Source organism: Papaver somniferum, chromosome 8 (genome assembly GCF_003573695.1).
Source record: "Papaver somniferum cultivar HN1 chromosome 8, ASM357369v1, whole genome shotgun sequence".
NCBI classification, from domain to species: Eukaryota; Viridiplantae; Streptophyta; class Magnoliopsida; order Ranunculales; family Papaveraceae; genus Papaver; species Papaver somniferum.
In genome coordinates, this window is record NC_039365.1 from 135104602 (window position 1) to 135114438 (window position 9837).

Here is a 9837-nt window from a genome sequence, read left to right on the forward strand (position 1 = left end):
AGTTGTTGACTGATTTAGACTGTGAGTCTAGTTTTGTTGAATCGAGCATAAGTGGTGAATGCTCAGTGATTCATGGATTGAACATGTAGTTCTCTGAGATGTCAATGAATTACTGACTAGAGCGACTAAGCAAGTATTGCTCAACTCGACGAATTGCTGAATATTGAGAGTTTTTCGAGCAATTGAGCAAGTATTGCTCAATTCGACGAATTTGATAATTTTGGCGTGCAAATAAGCAAGTGTTGCTCCATTCAACAAAATACTGAATATTGATAATTTGACGTGCAATTGAGCAAGTGTTGCTCAATTCGACAAACTACTGATGAATTACTGAACATTAATGGTTGGATCAATATTCGAGCAACTGAGCAAGTATTGCTCAATTCGAAGAATTATTTACTGGTGCCATGACCCAATAAAATTTAATCAAAAATATTGGTGAATTACCGAATATTATTAACTTGGATGTTGATTGCTGAATCAACATTATTTTTTGTTTGAACTTGCTCAGAATGGGGATTCGTGGAGCATTTGTTCGAAACCCTAATTTTATCAATCCTTCATCAATTGGTGAATTGTTGAAAATTGGTCATGAGTGAGGAGGGACCGACCACATGGGATGATGAGTGTCCATGGGTGCCCAGTGCTCGAGTGAGCACGCACCAGGGTTCTCAGTTTGAGAGTTGGTGAAAGAACGATGATTAAATGCAGGTTTCATCATTTATTGAAATATTGCTAGATTCAGCATTAGGTGATAAAAACTAGGTATGAGAGATGAGGACCGACCAAAAGAGCATGGGACCGGCTCTTGGTGGTCACGGGACCAGTTGTTGGTCATTTGGAGAATCCCCCAGTTGGTTGGAGAGAGTTCGGGACCAGTATGAGCAATTGAGCAAATTAGGTCAGAATTATGAAAACGTGTGGGACCGGCCTTGTGCAAGCCCTAGGAATGACCCTGGTCGGTCATGAAGGCGTGCACGTGTTTCCGTGGTGTCCGTGTTTCCATACTAAGGGTTTCAGTATTTTCTGATGCGCGTTCGAGCAATATCGTGGATTTTCAGAAGAGTTTCATCTTGAATGAGAATTCTCGATTTTTGTTGGAATGAGCACGTATGCTCAATTCATCAATATTTTGAAAATATTAAAATAAAAGTGTTTTAATATTTAAAATTGTCGTGAGAAGCTAGCCAGTCGTGTGACTATGTTGCTTTTGGTTTTTCGTGATTTGAGCAATATTTGAGAAAATATGGAGAAATCATGAATTTTGCTCAAACCCAGGAGTTTCATGAATTGAGGAAAATAATAATTATGCAAGCTTAGGGATTGCAAGGTGTGGGACCGACCATGGCTAGGGCATGGCCGGCCAGCTAGGTTGCCCGGTCCCGCACACCTTTCCCTATTTTATTATTTTTTATGAATCCTTGAAGTTATGGAGAATCCACGAGTTTTTGTTGAAACGGAGGAGTTTCGTGAGATTAGGGAATAATAATTATAAAAATCTAAGGATTGTGAGGTGTGGGACCGGCCACGGCTTAGGCATGGCCGTCCAGTTAGGTTGCCCGGTCCCGCACACCTCTCCTTGTTTTATAATATTATTTCGTGAATCCACGAAGTTATGGAGAATTCACAGGTTTAGCAAAAACAAGGAAAGTTGCTAAAACCAAGGAGTTTTTGTGAGTTCACGAAATAACAAAAAATAAGGAAAATAATGGGAGAGGCACGGACCGACCATGTCTAGGGCTCGGCCTTGGGCGCCTCTTATTATTTTATTAATATTTTTTGTTTTCTCCTGTTTTGCGAAGGATTCCTCATTATTTCATATTTTTGGACACTCGTTCGTGCATCCGGGTGCTCAGTCGTGCATCATAGTCGAGTACACTCGCACCATTTTTGTGGGGCTTACTCAGTGATGGTCCAGATGCCCGGTTGTTGAGTATTTATTACTAATCTATGAATTCAGTGGAGAATAATTCATGAAACTGAGTAATAAAAATGAATAGTTGTTCATTATTAATTCGCAAGATCAGCTGTGGATTCCACTACGAATTCAGAATAATAAAACAAGCATTACCATCCTATGGGCTCGTGGATTCGACCATACAATCGGAGTAATTAAGATTATCTATTACCGTTTCATGAGATCAGTGGATTCGATCATGAAATCAGAGTAATGAGATAACACAGTTGTTTTATTGCCATTCTATGAGATCAAGCCGTGGATTCGATCATAGAATCGAAGCAATTGTTATTGCCATTCCATGAGATCAGGTCGTGGATTAGACCATGGAATAGGAGAAATTGTTATTGCCACTCCATGGGATCAGGCCGTGGATTCGACCATGGAATAGAAGCAATTGTAGATTATTCTGGGAATTCAGTGGTGAATGTCGCAACCGAATTAATCTATTGCAGAAAATATATTAGCCAGTAAAACGTCACATCTATTATGAATGGTGCATAGTCAGGGAGTCACGATGTTGTTTACGACCTGAAGTCGTTAGTGCTCCCAATCTACGGAGAACCGCCTGAATCTATGCATAGTCTCTCCACATAATCAGGGAACGGTGAGCGTCACCGACGTCCTGAAGGCGTCCGCCGCCCAACTATTCTTCTATGTGGAGGTGGGTCTCTCTCCTGCAGTCAGGGAACAGTGAATATCACCGATGTCCTGAAGGCGTTAAGCTCTCAATCTACGGAGAACCGCCCAAATACGTTATTCTGCATAGAGGTCACGACGAAATGACAGGGATCGAACGCTCAGCTGGTGGAGGCTTTTCGAAAACATATTCATCATGGCTTCGTAAAATATGAATCGTTGCATGTCTGAAAGCCGTGTCAAAAACATGCCTCATGATTTTACGATTTTTCCCTTTGTTGAAAATCCACCATCTACACAGAGCAGGAAAACACATTAAAGACCTCATAAGTTTGTGCTTGTAGCAATCTGAATATGGACAGCAATGATATCTCAATAAATGCACCACCAGATCCAGGGATTACATAATTTTTTTCCATGACTGATTTAATAAAATCTGTAGAAGAAATTCTATCTAAACCTCCACCTGGTTTTAAATCCTTTGAAGTATTTTCAGGGCTTGAAAAGAAAACTTGAAAGCTTATCTCTTGATGTTGAGTTATACCTCCAGAAAGCACAAGACTCTCTTGACAGGCTAAATCAAGTTATGATGAATAATATTTATGTTGAGGTTGATATTGATTTACTAATCAGTGAGAGCAATGCTCCTCCTCTGCGTAATCCAATTAGTTGTAACAAACTAAACGAATTACGAGAGGAGTTTAAATCTCAGTCACATGAGTGTATCACCTCAAAGCATGAATCATTTTATTGCTCAATTTTTGATACTTCCTATCAAGATAATAGTATTGTTTTCTTTTATGAAGAAGTTATGACGTCTCCTCTTATCAAAAGGGATTCCCTTCGCAGTAATAAAAACTGTCTGCAGAAACTGTTCTTTATAAGTTGGAAAACGAGAAATCAGAAACACAAATTTGTTTTGGTTCTCTTGAAGTTCTTTGATAGACTTATAAAAACGGTTCCATTGGTATTTCTCAACACTACAAGAAGTAAGAGTTCCTGGAAAGAAATTCTCTCTTGGTGCCATGGTGTGCAGGGTGTTGTTCTTGTGAATCACAAGATACAGTATGTTGAGCTCTGCTCCAATCCTTCTCGTGTTGTCATCAATAATGCACAAAACAAACAAGCCCTTATTTCACACGTGGAGTTCATGAACCCTGAACTCGTGTGAACGAATCTTATTCCAGTTCGAACTTATCCGGTTCGGGTTCCACCGTTTGTCACTTAAAAGGAGAAAGTCCCCTCTTCGTTCATATCACCTCTCTTCTTCAGTTCGAGTACTTTGCACCGTTAGAATCAGAATAAGATTTTGCACGTTGGGTCGAGAACCTTCTCAGTCTTCATCTTCATTTTGGAACCCCACCATTAACGTAAGTTCACGAACCGAGTAAGTTTCTCAACTGTTCTTTGTTTTCATATTTAACAATGGCTCATAGTAAGAGAACTAGTCATGGTGGAAGTTCAAGTGGTCAACCTAGGGATGATTTTATGATCCCAGTATCTGTGCTAGGTTTGTCAACCCTGCTACTCGTGACCTCTATTTGGAGTATAAGAACAAACAACCTATTTTTGAAAGATACTATAATGCTTCTGAAATTGAGGTACAAGGTTTAACTGATTTTTTCAAAAATCACTCATGGGGCATTACTCACAAACCAATATGAACTGCTCTTATTGATATGACTGCACAATTTTATGCAAATATTCATGATCCAGACCCAACCAATTGCATGTTCAAGACTATTGTAGGAAGAAATGTTTTCACTGTGGATCGCCATGTTATTGCTTACCTGTTGAGTATAAATCATGTTGGTAGTGTTCGATTTTCTCCTCCTGAGAATGAAAGATTGACTCCACAAGTGATGTCTAATCGTCTCTTTAATAGATATGTCTCTCGGAGAGATGGCAAGATTGATGTTCATGGTGCGGGGTTGTTTCTCAAAGTTGTTGGGAAACTGATTGTGGCCAATATGATTCCAAACACTATTGACAGTATGCTATGGACCAGGTCTCTTGGTGAATTGGTCTGTTATATTGTTGAAGGGAGAGATATTGATTTTTGTGGACTTATTGTTAATCAAATGATAAGTGTGAAACATACTTCAAAGAAAACTCCAATCTTTCCTTGCCTCATTTCAAGGATTTGCAGTCAGTTTGGCATCACTCCTTTTGGCTTTGATCTTGGAGGTCCAAAAGTTATGAGTATGGCAAGCATCAGAAAGATGAAGCAATCTTCAACCAGAGCCTCAGCAAGTACTTCTGCAGCTGCAAACTCTGAACTTGTCCGTCTTCAACATGAAGTTGGATGCATCAGAGAGCAGTTGGATTATGCTAAAGCAGAACATCCAGATCTGATCGAGAAGTTTTATGAAATTGCTAGGGATTCTTATGAGATGCATGATTGATCTCTGTTCTAGCAACACTGTTACTTGCTTTGTCTGTTGAACTTCTTATGTTGATCTTATTAAGACTGTTATTTTAATAGTTATAATAACTTTTATGATATTTTAGCTTTGAATGATTTTATCTTTCAATTAAATCGCTAAATGTGTAAAATCCATAAGAAGTACAGATGAATGTTTTCAAAAGTTATCTCTATTATATGTCGATATGCAAGTATTGATAAAAGATAGAATGAACTTTTGACAACAAAAGTTAATCCTATTATATATTTATGCAAATATTTATGGAAGATGGGATGAACTTTTGATTACAAAGATTAAGTCTACTATATGTCATTGTGCAAATAGTGATGAAAAATAGAATGAATCTTTATTTATTCCGCAGTATTGTTCCTTCCCTGATCCACATCTTGTATATATACTGGGTTGGTAAGTTTTCTTATGTCGAGCATGCACAATTGAATTGATCATTTTCCTTTGTGGTTAATTCAATTGAGACTTTTGGATACAAATTCATGTTCTCATGTGATTTGATTATGTCCCAAAAAATCCTTCTTTTCTTGTAAAAGTAAGGTCGCTCTTGTTGTTCTTTCGGGAATGACATTTTATGGGGGAGAGTTCTTAATTGAACTTGTGCTTAATTGCCAAATCTTTATGGGGATTGCGGCTGTGGAATATTTTAGGAGTTTTCTTGTATCTTTATAAACTCCTTGATGAATGCATTTAGCTTCCGCTATATGATTGCATCTAAAAAGTTGATATGTTGCTCTCTTTGGTCCTGAAGTATCTCTATGAAAATTTCATGAGGATCCCACTAGTTTTCGTACTTTTTCCAATTTATATTGACAAAAAGAGGGAGAATTAATGTGTAGTTTCATACTACAAATACATATGGTTTACGGATCATTATGTAAGGGGGAGTGGTCTTCATTGTGAGATGAAGTATTTACTAAGGGGGAGTGATACATATCACATAGTATTGTTGTCAAAGTTGTGGTACAATTGGACTTTGATGATGTATAATAATACTATGACATTGTATAACAATGATTGAGAGCAACTGTTTTCTCATTGTTATTGTTATGGATCTTCAACAACTATGATGCTGAGTTGGACACGTTTAAAATCATGGAGTACTTGGAAGTGACAAAGATTTAGAGTTATGTTGAAGAGACAAGGAGATTAAGCATTTGGATGAGAAGCTACAAAGTTTAATTATTTTGTAATCCATATGTATTGAAAGTTTTGTCTCTAAAATCGACAAAGGGGAGATTGTTAGAGCATTGCTCGGTCGAACTCGCAAGTGTTGCTATCTCAATCTTGTTTGTCAATGTTAGTGATCAAAACTATATGTATTGATTTCTAGTCTACTTATAGTGATGTCTCGGACTAGGATAGATTGGGTAGTTGAGCATTAGACTTCATGGCGTTCATCAATTGAAGACGAATAACTACTAAGGAGAGCTTGTGGAACTTCATCAACAAAAGGTATGTGGAGACTGAAACTCATCTATCACTTGGAAAGTCTATTTCAACTATATCTCCTATATTGAGACATAAGTCGTAGTGCTATATAGTTTTCTACTATGCACATTTGATATTTCGAGCTGAGTTTAACTCGCTTACATATTTCTCTAAATATGTGTTGGTAAGCTTTCGCTTCGACCAAGTTCATCTTATATTCTTGACGAAAGTCAAAAGATGATCATGTGAAAATTTTCGAGTAACATCGTACATGGTTTGTGTGATACAATCATTTGGTATAGACTTGGAATGTTTCGTTATGATTATTTCAATAACTTGAAAATTGCTTTGATGCTAATAGTGTGTGAAAACAGCTATTGTCATCCTCTAAGAAAGTTTCAATGATGAAATAAGAGTTTAGAACACTTAACCATTATTGGATTATGACATTTTGTGCATTCTTGCATATACGTAATCCATGTTCGGGAACCATAGTATGCATACCCGTATGCGTACCTGTTGGTTTGAGAAGTCCGGGAACCTAAGTATACGTACTCGTATGCGTACTGGCGTGAGGTTCATATCCGAGATTTTCTGCTGGGATTGGAAGTATGCGTACCCATTCGCGTACTGGCGAAACCCAAACTCAGTCCGGGTATTTGAAGTATGCATACCCGTTTGCATACTTGAAAGTTAAAGTTCTAAAATCGGTTGTGTACATGAACTAATACATTTATATAACAAAGAATGCAATCTTTGTAAATTGTGGCTATAATGTTCATGAATTGATTCGAGCGACTCAAACCGATTTTGATTCAATTGTGTTCTTGTATACTTCTATGAAAATATAGCAATTGAACAACTCTTTAACTAGTTTCATTTGAGTCATTTGAACTAGTTATGGTTAAGATGAACAAGGTTAATATGAGAGTGTTCGTATGGCTAACTTCGGTTAACTATTGTTGAGCCAACTTGGTGTACACGTTTAGGTACAGTTACTCAAACCTAAATGAAGCTACATTTCATTTGTGTATAACAAGCTAAGTTTGATCTAACGGTTGAAAGATATTAGCTTGGGTTTAATCAGGTTTTCATCTAACGGTGAATATTGAATGCTTTGTTACCATGTAACTTAGATTGCAAACCCTGATTTGAAAACTATATAAAGGAGAATTCTAGCAACTGGGAAACCTAATCCCCACACCTCCTGTGTGATACTAGTTGCATAAGCTAGAGTCGATTCTCTTTTAACGTTAGGTTTTTCACGAAACCCTTTAGGTTAACGACTTGAAGACTTCATTGGGATTGTGAAGCCAGACCCAACTATTTTTCTGTAGTTGCGTATTCTGATCTTGTCATGTTCTATCGTGATTGAGTATTATCTTCTATAAGATTTGCTCGAGAGTGATCTCCGATAGGCAAGAGAAAAAGTAGTCATGAACATATTCGTCTCATCATTTGTGAATCCACAATATCTTGTTTCGCTTCCATATGATTAAGATTATTGTGAGGTGATTGATAATACTAGGTTGTTCTTTGGGAATATAAGTCTGGATTATCAATTGGTTCCTGTGCACCTTGATTTATCAAAAGACGGAACAAAACTCATATGTATTTCTGTGGGAGACATATTTATCTATTCCAATAGACTTTTCTGTGTGAGACGGATTTTTTTATCAAGTCTTCGACTTTGGGTCGTAGCAACTCTTAGTTATGGGTGAGATCAGTTAATGGAATCAAGTGCGTAGAATCCTGCTGGAGTTCAGAGACATAAGGAGCGCAACTGTACCTTGGTGAGTGTGAGATTGATTAGGGCTCAACTACATTATAGTCCGAAGTTCATTGGTAGTAGGCTAGTGTCTGTAGCGGTTTAATATAGTGTGGTGTTCAAAGATGGACTAGGTCCCGGGATTTTTATGCATTTTCGGTTTCCTCGTTAACAAAACTTTTGGTGTCTATGTTATTTTTTTCCGCATTATATTTTGTTATATAATTGAAATATCACAGGTTGTGCGTTAAGATCAATCAATTAGATAATCCAACCTTTGGTTGTTGATATAAATTGATTGACACTTGAATATTGGTCTTTAGTACCGTTCAAGTTATTCTTCTTATTCAATCGGGCTCGCAAATTCTTATTTGTTTGATTGCGGATTGAATTGAGAAATAGAGATATCGTTCTTTGATATACTTTCATATAGATTAAGTCTGACTGTCTAATTGATTCTCTTGAAAGTATATTGGAGTAAGTCCTCTCAGATTGCCAAACTAATTGTTGGATGTGGTTGTTAGACCCCCGATTTTTCAACAACCTCTTATGATCGGTCACACCAATTACCAGAATCAGTCACACCGATTACAAGGATCGACCATACCATATTATGGTGATTAGTTAGGATTGGTTATACAATTACCAGAACCGGTCATACCAAATCATTAGTCTAGGTATTGTGATCGGTTATACCAAGATACATAACCTGAGTTAAGATCGGTTCTACCAACTCACACATATTGGTCATCCAAAAAATATGCAATGAATAGCCAGACCAGTATACCTATTGATTTCCCTTTCAATTCATGAAACAAGTTCACGGACCTACTTCCTTTAAAAAAATGTAAACATCGTTTCCTATGATGAAATCTTCACCATAAACTCATACACATAATCATAAAACTATATACAAGATTATGTCGATGTCATATCTACGTAGTTCAAAAGATAAGCGTTATAATTCGTAATATAATTTCTTGTATGATCATATTATTATGATCATGTCTATCCACTAGAGTATTTATTTATATACAAGCTTCGCTTGTTATGTTTTCAATATAGCACGACTTGAAAGATACGTTACGAATGGTAACAAGTTCAAGTCAATATTACTAACCGTGGAAAGATGACGTCGTCGTTATTTCTTCTCATTCTTCAGGTATTCGGAGTAATATTTGTATTTCTCAACATTCCTAGACTTTCTAGTCTAACCTAAAAGAATTATTTAATTAAGCGACTCTGGATGAGTTTTGATACTAAAATATGACAACCAAACTTGACATACCAGCGCATGGTGGGTTTAACCGAGCTATGCTTTAACAATCTTCCCCTTTGTCAATTTTAGTGACAAAACTCTATTTACATATGGAGCCAAACAAATTACAAAATAACTCATTCTTCATACGCTTGATTCCAAGTTTCAACAACACAATAACCTGCATATATTCAATCAATAAATGTCGTTGTTGACATTTGAATAACAAAAGTTTTTGCTCCCCCTAAAGGCAAGCTAGGTAAATATTCAATCCGAGCATCTTTGTTATTCCCTTTTTGTAGTATGAAATACTACAAAAACGACATAAGGTATGTTGTGTAGTATTCTC